Raw genomic sequence first — 12,715 nt, forward strand, 5'->3', positions numbered from 1 at the left:
GAATCGCCGAAAAGGTCCCTCAAGGCTCGCAACTACATTAGCTGAGATAGTTAGAAGTGTGGGTGACAGTACTAGCACGCGAAATCCGCGTAAGACATGCACCAAATCATAGAAATCCTAGAAACTAAAAGGAATTGTACACAGGAGATAAGCCTTAAGAATAAAGAGCCCCAAGTGGATATACACAGAGAGGGTCTTGCGTATTATCTGAGTCTATTAATGAGAGTCGGCAGCAAGAAGAGTATGCGATCGAAAGCATGATAATAAAAAAAATTGCAAGACGATGGCAAGGGTTCGAAGCGTAGGGACGCGGGGACATGGAGAGAAAAACAACGATTGATGATATACAGCCCAGGAAGAATGTCGAAAATAGTGCGCCTATCTGGGCTAAAGATCGTCACAGTAAAAGGGACTTCCTGACATAAGGGTTAGGCTGTCTGGTCCTTACGACAATTCAAGTACATATGACCTACATGAGAGAGACTATGGCTTGAGCAACCCAGTATTCGCGTGAATTACCATGGCCATTATGTGCACCGCTTGGTAATTACCACCGCCATTATATGCAAATTCGCGTGAATTTCCATGGCCGTTATCTGCAACGCCTATGATAAGTGAGTCATTCGTAGTATATGCGACTAACTTTAGCCTGATATGCGAAATCTCTGTGCCGGATATAGCATTTGCGTCACGCGCCAACCAATCCCGACACCGTATGCCTGAGTTCATTCTGGGCAATTCCAGTAACCATTGTCGGCTATGCGACGTATTTCCAGGCGAGCGGGTACAATATGATGGATATGGGACTAGACAAATAATAAAATAAAATAATTTTCTCTATATTTAAAATTAAATATACATGTTATCTTTTCTACTTACATATATCGTTTCATTTATAAATAAAATTCAATAGAAATTCAATAGTCCATATGGTAATTTTTCAAGTTTAAAGTTTTAATTAATGTATTATTATTTTATTATTTTTAATCTATAATTAATGTATATTATTAAGGGTTTTGTTTTTATTAAAAATGCCAATAAACAATGCAACTCTTCGAGTTTTCAATATCATTTTGAGTAATGTAATCACTAATTATCACTTGACACCCAAAAAAAAACACTTACAAAAGACGCATGTGACATTTGTTTGAAATTTCTCCTTCCAAATTGTAACCATCAATTTTGAAGATTAATTCTATTTATTCCATCTTATTTCTTTCAAATTTACTTGTAGTGGAGTTGGGTTTCCATATCGTTTATTTCCAACATAATGTTCAACTTTATAATATTTCTAGTTGAATATAATGATCAGCCATGCTTATCAAATTTTGAGAGCCTCGTCTATTATTATTTGTGGCACCCATCCTCCATATTTCTAGTTCAATATCACAAATCATTAAATTTGGAAAGGATTCCTATGAGAAATGTGATCTAAATTATTGATACAATCAAGCTACATCTTTCAGCATTTATGCACTTCGTTAAAAAATTAAGAACAAGTTATTTTGCACTTTATATTTTAATTAATATTCCACTTGTTATTCTCCCTTTTAAAGAGATCATAATTCATAAGATTAGAAATTGTTTTTTCAAATGCATATGAAATTTATTCTAATTTACAACTAACAAATCAAAGGAAACATTCCTTAGATTTCATTGTAAAATATTCCTCGAACCACAAAATATCAATAATGCATTTTCTCATATATATAATCATCATATTAAATTATTTGATCTTTACAATTTATTTTTAATATTTTTATTAATTAAAAATTATACATATTATATAATTTCAAGATTTTTCAATATATTATAAAAACATAACATTAATATCTTTTTCATTCACAAATTAATACACACACACTAATATTAAAACGATTACACATTTTCAATTTTTAAAATCACTTAAACAAAATTTAAATTAAACAAACTCAAAAGGTGTCAATGTGATTACCAAAATACAAAACCACAATAATTGAATTTCAACCACAAAAAATGAATTTCAATAATATGGATGGATTCATAAAAAACTTTAAATTAAACAAACTCATGTCAATGTGATTACCAAAATACACAACCACAATAATTGAATTTCAACCACAAAAAATGAATGAATTTCAATAATATGGATGGATTCATATTGTAAGTATGATGGATGAAAGAACAAGTCTCAAAGTCGTTAAGGTCATTATTGAAAACAAGTTTAAGTCCATTGGTCAAAACTTGTAACTTATATAAAATGTAGTTTTTCTTTCCCTCCTCTCCTCTACCCAGCTCTCCATAATCTAATATTTGAACATCCCTTTACCTGCATTATAGATCAACCAATTCAAATTAAAGCTTTTATTCCATTTTATAATTAAAATGGAAACTATATACACCACTAAATATTATAATGAATCATACTAAAAATATTTAACAAATTATCAAAGGAAACTAAACAATAATTAAGTGAATTAAAAAAAGATATATTAAAAAAACAATATGAACTAAACTAGAGAAAAATACCAATCAATCCACTTAATTACTTCAGCATTGTTCCTACTCATTACATCATAGGCACCATTAGATCAAAGCTCATCATGTCACTTGCAAGAATGCTTCCTAAGTTAGTGATCCAACACTGGATTCAAGGTATGTGAGCTTTGCACCCATTCTAACCAAAGATTTCTTGCTAGATTTCTTCTCATTTTAGCTCCTTGACTCAACACTCAACCCATATGCATGAAATCATGCGTGCAGCCCTTCGAATATTGAATTTTCGATTGAAAAAATTGCCCACCTAACTTGCCTTGTATACGTGGATCTCTGAGGGCTTCCAATGAAGTTATGGCTTTTTTCCCTAGTGCAAAATTGCATCCCCTCTAAAGAAAGTTATCTACCATGAAGCCTTGGTGATTTTCCCACCCTCGACTTCAATATGGAGTTTGCATTAAGGTTTACGTCTCTCCAAAGACCACAAGGTTGTTCATCAAAGTTCGTAATCAAGTTAAAGCAAACAAGTTCAATACATCACTTATCCTGCATTTTACTTTCACTCTGAGGTCATGGACCATGAGTCGATGAAGGTGTGTCTAGGCTGAAATGTTTTTTGAAAAAGGAAGGTATAGTGCAACAAAACCCCTCACCCCAAAGACAATAGCCCTTAGTCGTTCCTCAACGAATATATCCAGTGTCCTTTTACGAATATATGGAGAGCACACTCTTTAGCACCCCCACCCACTTAAAGTGGTTAAATGTGTTAGGGGCCCACTGGAAGCAGTGACAGGAACATACTCATCCCTTATAGTTATTTCCTTACAAAGCAAAGATTACAAGTCTTTAAAAAGTGACCCCATGGGATTTATGGGGTTTGAATGACTAACAAAAAAATACATTACAATGCCATTCAGTGAAAATTGGGGACCAGCCCAAAAAGCTTTCAAGGTTCTGCAAGCAAGAAACTCTTGCAATAAAGTCGCTAGTGTGCCCCATAGTGCACAATTCATTCAACTTTACCTTGATTTAGAGAGTTTATGATTGAGAAGTGTGTCCCTTCACATTTATGTGGTGTTATGAATCATTGCATTATCGACCTTTACATTTGTTCTTTTTTTGCTTCATGAGTTATACGTCTATAAATATTCTTGGAGATTACTCTATGAATTCTACTCAAGGGTTTGGTGCATCATTTATGATCAAGTAGAGTGGCTCTTCACTCTAATAATTCTTTTTGCGCTAGGGTTCGGCTTATCAATAGCATTGAAACACTACCCCATGCCTTATCGTGTCTTACTGTTAAGAAATGTTCCTCAAAGTAGGTTGGAATTTTCTAATATATCCGACAAAGGTGCCCCTTGCCCCCAACACGGGTGGTTAAAGCTCTTAGCTATCTACTTAGCTCTAAGGTGAACTTGGGTGTTATTCAAGGAATCCTCTTACCAAACTAGAGGTTAGGTCGCTTTACTAACAATCTCAAGGGGCTAGGTAATTGGTCAAAGGCCATAATGGTGATGTCATTATATTGAGTCTTAAGATAGAGAATTCAAAGTGGTAAAACATAGCCAATGGCCTTTGTTGACCTAGTTAGCTCATGATCTTTGATGTAATCACTAGTACTCGCCCCAATTACATAATTCTCCATCTAAATTACTCACACCCACCACAACTCCAGCCTAAGGTACTTCACTTGTCCCCTCCTAATTGCTTGTCCATAAATGTAATTAGTTGTCACCCTACTAAGTAGTCAACTTCCTATTTTCTCAAATATGTTTAATGAGAAGTTGTTGAGTTGCCCCCAAGGGAGAAAATTTTGTTGATAAGGGGATATTATTTTCATGGATATGGGATCCCATGAGATCTTTCATTGAGAATGTGAGCAACAATAACAAAATATTAGTTATAACATGTATCCAATTATCACCACTCAACAATGAAAATGTAACTAGCATATGCCACATGCTATCAACCCATCGCCATCTTGTGGCCGATATATAAATCACACACAATGCATGCTATCAAAGCATGTAATCACGCGTATTATATCAACATTATTTCATGATCAAAACATAACAATTATCACAGGCTAATAAATAATATAACTTGTACATAACTATATACCAGCCACAATGGGTCATGCATGTGTTATTCATAATGATATGGCAATGAAACAAATCATCACAACACCATGTCCATAAATTCAAAAATAATATGAAATCATCACATCATATTAATGACACATATAACATGACCATTGATAATGAATATATGTAAAGCAACAACTTTAATATTATAGCATAAAACAAGTAATAATGTGAAGTCTTACGCTATGAGAATGGAAATAGCAAACACTCTCCAACTTGGGATCAAAGAATCATCTTCAAAGGGTGCATTTTCAAGATTTTGGTCTCTCGGGTTCATATTGTGTTTCCAAATTGAATAGGGATTCACGTGAGGTTAGGAAGCACTCATCCAAACTACAAAGAGATTGTACAAGGTGGCATAGTACTTTCTCCAGTTACCTACAATTTCAAGCATTAAGAGTTTTGGGAGTGAAAGGAAAAGTAACACTCTAAATCAAAAGGGGAAGGCCCTTGGCAAAGGAATTAGAGAAAGAGAAACTATAGATATAGTCAACAAATTGGAAATGATATATTAAATCATGAAGACAACACTTATGAAGCAAGATTCAAAGGGTGCATTTTCAAGATTTTGGTCTCTCGAGTTCATATTATGTTTCCAAATTGAATAGGGATTCACGTGAGGTTAGGAAGCACTAATCCAAACTACAAAGAGATTGTACAAGGTGGCATAGTACTTTCTCCAGTGACCTACAATTTCAAGCATTAAGAGTTTTGGGAGTGAAAGGAAAAGTAACACTCTAAATCAAGAGGGGAAGGCCCTTGGCAAAGGAATTAGAGAAAGAGAAACTATAGATATAGTCAACAAATTGGAAATGATATATTAAATCATGAAGACAACACTTATGAAGAAAGATTCAAAAGACTGGAGAATTGTGTAGAAAAATTGCTTACAATTAAAATTAAATTGATGAAGTCAATAGAAGAAATTGTGATGATTTTAAAAAAAGTGAAGTCAATGTTCCTATGTCCTAGAGGAAGATAAAGAAGAAGAAGAGCCTCCACAAAGGCAAGAGGACACAGAACAAGAAAAGTCCAAGGGAATAAGGACATTTAAGATACATCCACCCTTTAAAACATGGTAGAGTAAATCATTGAACAACTGGAGATGTAGAACCACATCCTTATGGAGATAAGAAAAAAGTTACATATACCGGATTGAAGATCTCTAAGTTGCATTAATATGGTGGCCACCCATGTGGAGTCTTCAAAGAAAAAAAGATGGCTACCAATCACCAATTGGGAAAATTTAAATCCATGATAAGAAGAAATTTCTACACAATACGTCATGAGCACAAGTAGAAAATAAAATGTTGGAGATGTATAAGCACATCACTATGGAGATAAGAAAAAAATTACGTATACCAAATTGAAGATCTCTAAGTTACATTCATATGGTGGGCCACCCATGCGAAGTCTTCAAAGAAAAATGATGGCTCCCAATCGCCAATTGGGAAAATTCAAATCCATGATGAGAAGAAATTTCTACACATAGGACATGAGCACAAGTAGAAAATAAAATGCAATTTCAAAAAAAGCAAGGTCAAAACATCCAAGAATACACAACCAATGTTCTTCACATGGACATGGGGTATCCACATCAAGTCCCGTATATGTTATCTAGATATATTTGAGGATTAAAATTCCTGAGGGAGACCAATCACCAAATGGGAGAATTCAAATCCATGATGAGAAGAAATTTCTACAGAATAGGTCATGAGCACAAGTAGAAAATAAAATGGCAATTTAAAAAAACAAACAAGGTCAAAACATCTAAGAATACACAACCAATTTACTTCACATGTACATGGGGTATCTACATCAAGTCCTGTATATGTTATCTAGATATATTTGAGGATTGCAATTCCTAAGGAGGCAGATAAGTCATAATTCTTGCGCAAAGGATTTTCATGATGCTTTGGTAAAATTGGCAACTAGGGCCAAACTCCATGTGGGTCATCTTATTTATGGCAGCAGATATTTTTCTGGGATCCCTCTCATCGAGAGGTGTAGGATTGATCTAAAGATCATCCGATTCTGATAAGTATTCATGGAGTTATGAATTTATTTGTGTTAATAGACAATTTGTCAAGGTAGGCCAGCGACCAAATAAACCCCACATGTGCTCAACATTTTAGTATAAAAGGAGATCACTTGAGAGTCATTTTACACACTTCACTCTTGATTTCTTTCCACTTGTTCTAGGTTTTAGTGGAAGAGAAATCTAAGAGAGGAAGCCCTAAAACGTTGAAGGTAAAGGAGCCCTAGTATGAAGCCCTAAACGCAGTCTCTACAAGCCCTAATGTAGTCCTAAGGAGGATGCCCTAATGTAGTCCTAAGAAGGAGGATCAACGCAACTATGGAGGAGGTCTTAGCAGCCCTAGCCGCAGTCCTAGCAAGCCCTATCCTATGACAACTCTACGCATCCATGTGTGGATATATATCTCTAAGTATAGCTCTGAAATTTGCGTGGAGAAGGAGGCTTCCCTAGACAGCGTGGAAGGGTTGTATGAACAGCGTATTTCTGAGGTAAGTTTAAGGGTTAGACAAATCTGTTTGGGGTTGTTTCAAGTGCAGATTTAGAGCAGGGATTGCAGGAGTCTTAGCTGTAGTTTGAAGGGCTAAAGGGACAACGTGGGGGAGCTTAAAGAACAGCGTGGTTTTTCTGTGGAGAGGCCGAGTTGTTGTAGGTTACAACGGGCTGCTTTGAGGATTGTTTAAGAGTCGTCTTGGGTTCAGATTGTTGGGTAAGGAAGGCCGCAAATCTAGAGGATAACATTGTGTTGTTTAAGGGTTGTTTGGGTGGTGTATGTTAGGCCCCTATACTACTAGTGTAACCCCTTATTGTTATTAGTACAACCCACTTATTATATTGATATACCCATGTAGTGCCCATATTGTTACTATTGTGCCACATAGAAGCCCACTATTGTTACTGTTGTGCCCTAGAATATTATTGTTATGTAGGCTTTGATTGTATTGGGACCAGTTAGACTCCTATATATAGAAAGGAGGTATTTTCATTTGTATCATCCAAGAATTGTTCATTTATGTAATGTAAAGGAGGTTGCCCCCTCGAAGAGGCTGAATTCTAAGGCGTGGATCTCTCTTTTCTATCTTTTTGTGAGCTGGTTACATAACATTTGGTATCACAACTTTGGATTCTAGGGTTTCGCTGCTCCAAACAGGTCATCGTGGCATTTTCGCTATAACTTTTTTTCTGTGACGTTTCAGAAGTCGCAAACAAAACCCATTTGAGAAGAAATCGTGCTGAATCTTGGGTCCAAATTTCAGAACTTTTTGCGCGACATTTGCGGAGATATGATCTGAGGAAGTTGGTCTTTTTGCAGACTCCTGAATTACATTCAAAACAGGTGACCTGGGGAAAATCGTCATAACTTTCTCTCTGGGGATCGGATTGAAGTTTCGTAAAAAGGTACAAAAAGAGGACGGACTGTAGTTTCGTGTGGGTGTTTTTCAGATCCAAAGGTCGAAACAGTGACTCGTGGCACGCCGTACAAGTTCGCTCTACTGAACTAGTCTATAATCAGGTCACTGCGCGAGATTGTGCATAACTCTTTCTTGGAGAATCCAATTTGGGTCAGACTTGTGGCATTGGAAAGAGGACATAGAGGGCTACTATAGTTCACAATTTCAGAACTTAAAGATCCAAAAGCACAGAGTTACAGTCATTTCAAGTTAGAGCTCCTAAAATCAAGAAAAAGCAAGATGAGGAAGTTTGATGGCAAGGATCCGGTAAATTGGATACTTCAGATGGAGCAATATTTTGATATACATGGTGTACAACTGTTACAAAAGGTATGTATTGCATCTTCATATTTAGAACCAAATCAATTTTTATGGTACAAAGGGCTTTGTTCTCGTAAAAAACTTGTTACGTGGTCAATTTTCACGGAGGAAATGATAGCACATTATGAGGATACAAAGAGCAACACCTTCTTTAGAGCAACACCACAACATTTGGAAAGAGTAAAAGGGCTTTGTGACATAGTGGAAAGCAAAATTATGGAAACCAGGAAGTGTACCCCTCACAACTATAAAGATGGAAGTGTTGTTTCTCCTAGCCTTCCACAACCTACAAGGGTTACACCACAACAATTGGAAGAAAAAAGAGAAAAAGGGCTTTGTTACAATTGTGATAGCAAATGCACTAAAGGTCATAAGTGTGCTGAGAAGAAATTATTTTACATAGAATATGAAGAGGAGGAAGAAAAGGATCAAGAAACAACAAAAGAAGAAGATATACGCCAGGACCCCACCCCAGAGAAAGAAGAAATGAATAAGACCATATCTTGTAAAACATTGGCAAGAATTACCACTCCTCAAACTCTCAAGATAGAAGGACATATCAAGAAGAAAAAGGTGCAAGAAGTGAAAGATCACATCGAGAAAGAAGAAATGAATCCAACCATATCTTGTAATTCATTGTTCGAAATTACCACTCCTCAAACTATCAAGATAGAAGGACATATAAAGAAGAAAAATGTTCAAGAAGTGAAAGACCACATCGAGCATCAAGAAATAAATCCGACCATATCTTGTAAAGGATTGGAAGAAATTACCACTCCTCAAAAGATAGAAGGACATATCAAGAAGAAAAAGGTTCAAGCAAAGAAAGATCACATCGAGCATCAACAGCGAGTTCTCGAACTTTTAAAGGATAATGCCACTTTGGTGCAAAACCAAATGAAACAACAGGTAGATCAACATCGTAGTGAAAAATGTTTTGATGTAGGTGATTGTGTATCTTTAGTCCTACATCTCAAGCAAGCTACTTATGAGAAGGAAATGTTGGCAATACTACCTGCACTAAAAAAATGGCGACCTTACCGAATGGGAAGACTCTTCAAGGATAAGGATGTGGAAGCATTGTTTTGTGCTATTTATATTATCCAACCAGATTGGATAAACGAAGCAAGGGATGAATGGAAGAAGGATGAAGAAGTATGGCCACTTATTCAAAAGTTGCAAAAGATCCCGATTCAAGCAATATTGCCAGAAATTGAAGAGGAAGGAAAAATCATATTGGAACCTGGAGCAGTCACAGAAACAAGAACCCGACAGCTACGAAATCGATCAGTTTCAGAGTATCTCATCAAGTGGAAGAACTTACCTGCTGAATATTCCATATGGGAGGACAAGAATTTTATACAGAAGCATCAAGAACTACTCAAGCGTTGAGGACAACGCTTTTTGAAGGAGAGGGGCATGTTAGGCCCCTATACTACTAGTGTAACCCCTTATTGTTATTAGTACAACCCACTTATTATATTGATATACCCATGTAGTGCCCATATTGTTACTATTGTGCCACATAGAAGCCCACTATTGTTACTGTTGTGCCCTACAATATTATTGTTATGTAGGCTTTGATTGTATTGGGACCAGTTAGACTCCTATATATAGAAAGGAGGTATTTTCATTTGTATCATCCAAGAATTGTTCATTTATGTAATGTAAAGGAGGTTGCCCCCTCGAAGAGGCTGAATTCTAAGGCGTGGATCTCTCTTTTCTATCTTTTTGTGAGCTGGTTACATAACAGTGTATAAGGGAGCCGCAACTACAACTCGTTGTTGGGCTAGGTTGCAGGCCATAGCCAGCAGCAAGAGGCCATCTATGTGTTGCGTTTGAGGTAAAACAAGTAGATAAAGGCAGCATAGGAGTGGAGGCATATTCCCTTGGTAAACCATAGTCTTTTGAAGCGCTGATTGTTGAGTTGTGTGAAGGAATAGGGCTGTAGGTGATGCCCTAACCAGAGAGCAGCAATGTAGTGTGATGGGACAACAGTGTTAGCACCAATGGCATAGTGCAATGATGGCACAATTGGGAGAGCAAGTTGTGATGGGACAGCAACAAAACAATGGGACGACAAGCAACCATGGAATGGCAATGTCACTAACAGTGGGACAGCAGTATGCCATATGGTGCAGCTATGGCACATGGGACAGTTGTGGCAACATGGTGCAACAATGGCACATGGGACAGCAGTGGCAGCATAAGCTGCAACAATATGATGTGTGCAGCATGGTGCAGCATGGTGAGGTGCAGCGTAATGACGAGATGCAACACAATGATAGATGAAGGAGTCACCTTGGAGAATCAGTTGAAGCAGCATGTCTTCAACTGAGTTCAACTATCTCATGTATCATCTTCTTAGAGATTGTTGACTTACGTTGTAATTGTACTATCTCTCTCTCTGTGAACTATTGAAGACCATATAAGAAGAATTGATCAAGGGTTTCCCCACATTAAGGTTTGTCCCTGGCTAGCACCACATCTTGTGTCCTCTTGTATTGGCTTGTCTTCTGTGATCTATATTTATGTTCTATCTGCAATTTACATTAATGCTGATGTGATTGCTAATTTGGAAAAGATATTGAGCTAACTGTGAAAATTGAAATAAATTGCTCCAAGCACAGAACATACCTAAAATTAACATGCTTCCATGAAAACAAGCTACATAGAGAATCAGAATAAGCAAAATTTTGGAGCAATAAGCAATTTCAAAACAATATTTTTCAAAGGTATACACCTCAAGCATCCAAATTATTAGAATAATGCTATTTTAAAGTTTAATGCTTGTTTATGTGTTTTATTCGGATAAGATCATTTGTGATCTTATTAGCAATTTCTTATTAGAAACTTCTTGTTTCTATTTCCTAGTAGAAACTTGTTGTTTCTGTAAATACATTTGAATTATTTATTTGAGCTTCATTGCTCGTTGTAAATCAATTCAATTCATTCATTCATTATGGTATCAGAGCTTGGATATTTTTTTTCGAAATATTTTTTCTTCGTTTGAAAAATTTTGTGCTTCATTTCGAAATTGCTCTCTAGGAGTCTGAATTTTTTTTTTACTGCGAATCACAATTCTGAGCCGCAGTTTTTTAATTGGGTGTCGCGTTTGTTTTCCGCTGGAGTTCGAGAGGCCTTGGCAAACACCACGGGAGCCTTCTGAGGGTTTTCAAGTTACCGACGTAAAGCTCTTCCGTCTTTGCTCAAAATTCCTCGACCTTTTCCTTCGTAGAGGGTTTTGACATTGCTGAAACAGATGCTTCAGGAGTGGCCACCACAAGGGTTTGAAGGTACAGCTTGCACAAATTCATTGAAAGATAACTTGCCTTGAAGTTCTTCGGCCGTGAAATGCTCTTCGTGTAAAGATCGGCTTCGGATTTTTTTTTGTGGACACGGATAACGAAATTGCCCGAGTACTCACAATTAATCTGACCTGTCACCCCTCAGAAATTTGTGCTTCTTGCTAGGGTCGATGGCTCATTCTCTTTAGAGTCGTCAAGCGAAGAGGTCGAGTTCAGCCAAGGCTAAGTTGTCAGAGCCGTAATTGGCTATCCCTAATTATGTCGCAGAAGGGATTGACGTCATCTACTTCGGGCGGAGTTATAACTGACTGGGACGATTTTCTCTGCATAGCAGCACTGACACCGATTGACTGGAATCGTGGCTACCTCTGCTGAGTTTATTTTTGCAGCGCATGCCAAGCACGCAGAGGACGACGAGTTCTTGTTACACGCAGCACAAGGAATCGAATCGTAGGAACTGAATCCGTGGGGGATCAAGAACCTGGCACGAGTCACTTAATCAGAGACTGTTGGATTCATGTGGTCGTTTTATTGTGAATTTTTGCACTTGGATTTCTCCCACCTGTTACCGTATTTTCCCTGAAGTCTTATAACGAGACACTGCTCGTCTTCTGATAAGAGCCCTTCTTGATCCCGGGCTTCGAGTAGTTCTTCCACCTCTCTACACAGGATTTTGGACCTCTGTCCAGGGCTCTATTCATTCTTTCCGATATAAGGTTCCATTCTCGTGGCCCATATCGCTTAACATAGGTGGTCAATCAAACCTTCCAGGATCGAATTTGCTGAGGCCGACTTGAAATCAAACCCGACAACAACAACAGTATTTTTAGGGGACAGTCATTTCTCGAATTAATTATTCGTTGCACAAACGGGCAAATTAAGTCAACGTACATTCTCCAAATTGCATAATCGGTGGGGGCCGAGGGCATTTCCTTTTCAGCGTTTTCAGAAGTCGACGATTGGACGTATATTTTCAGT

General features: G+C 37.2%; 1 long non-coding RNA gene across 1 annotated transcript in view; it reads right to left on the bottom strand.

Annotated features, from left to right (window-relative positions):
* Positions 1-2,017: 2,017 nt before the first annotated feature.
* The window catches only part of LOC149169980 (uncharacterized), a 54,957-nt gene continuing 44,259 nt past the window's right edge, over positions 2,018-12,715 (bottom strand). Inside the window, exon 3 of the long non-coding RNA XR_016259823.1 lies at positions 2,018-2,308. This is a non-coding gene — a long non-coding RNA (uncharacterized LOC149169980). The remainder of the gene's footprint in view (positions 2,309-12,715) is intronic.

Source organism: Pinus tabuliformis, chromosome 4_2 (genome assembly GCF_031772625.1).
Source record: "Pinus tabuliformis cultivar Carrire ecotype Pingquan chromosome 4_2, CPIR1, whole genome shotgun sequence".
Classification (NCBI taxonomy): Eukaryota; Viridiplantae; Streptophyta; class Pinopsida; order Pinales; family Pinaceae; genus Pinus; species Pinus tabuliformis.